Raw genomic sequence first — 1,019 nt, forward strand, 5'->3', positions numbered from 1 at the left:
AGCTTAGTCAATTCTTTCCTGAGGGGGTATTGGTTCCAGTAGATATGGCTTGTATCAATTTACAATCATAGTCAAAGTACTTCCTATTTGAATAGCTCTTTTTCCTTTTCAAAATGCTTTGGTACCTTGGAACCTTATCGCAATCTTGGGATTTAGAGAGATCAGGGATTATTATGAATGTTTATGAATGTAACTCTGGTTTTGATGTTACCTAGAGGTGTTACCTTGGAAACCTGAGATACCGAGAGGACTTGTCTGTAGGCAGACAGCCATTACCCAGAGTTCCTGAAGTGCCTGTGATTTTGAACCTAATGTACTCCAAGAAGGAAAGTAGCTATTCTGAAGAAACTAGAGATATGGATAAAACTTGGGACTTCTGGAATAGTCTAATCAAGGAGCTTCATAATGTCTATTGGCCAACAACCAGCAGACAGAATTGAGGTTATGGAGCCTGAGACATGGATGAGAGTAGAGTGGGTACTGGACCAGACCAGATTAGATTGGTTGTGAGTGGAACGAAGAGATCATGGAGGAGTTAGTTGATAGGGGTACACTTGGTCCCTAACACTTTCTTTTATATTCTCTCTTGTTGGTTAGGTGGGCTGCTCTCCACATACCAACCTAAACTAATCTCTGTTGCCCTTTTCAACTCTGTTGTTGAGGGGATGGGGGGGATGATAAGAGGAGAAAAAAGACAGTTTTCTTCCTTATGACTTGTATTCCATGCACCTGCCTTTTAGACAGTTGGTCCCCTCAGTTGCTAGCTTTTATCCTTCACGCTATTTGAAATTGTTATAAAAATATTTAATAGCCATTGGTCCAAGGTGGCTTAGTTATTGAATGTGTATAGCTTGGGAGTGAGAAAGGGGGACTTATTCCTTAAAAGGAAGGACAGGATATGTCTTTTTCCCTTGGGTAGGGACAGGATCTAATAAGAGAGAGTATAATACTTTTATTACAGTTCAGAATATATATGAATACTGATCATGAGAGAGAGAGAGAGAGAGAGAGAGAGAGAG

The sequence above is a fragment of the Petaurus breviceps genome, unplaced genomic scaffold (genome assembly GCF_028583685.1).
Source record: "Petaurus breviceps papuanus isolate PSGF00001 unplaced genomic scaffold, PetGlider_PUasm1.0 115, whole genome shotgun sequence".
Lineage (NCBI taxonomy): Eukaryota > Metazoa > Chordata > Mammalia > Diprotodontia > Petauridae > Petaurus > Petaurus breviceps.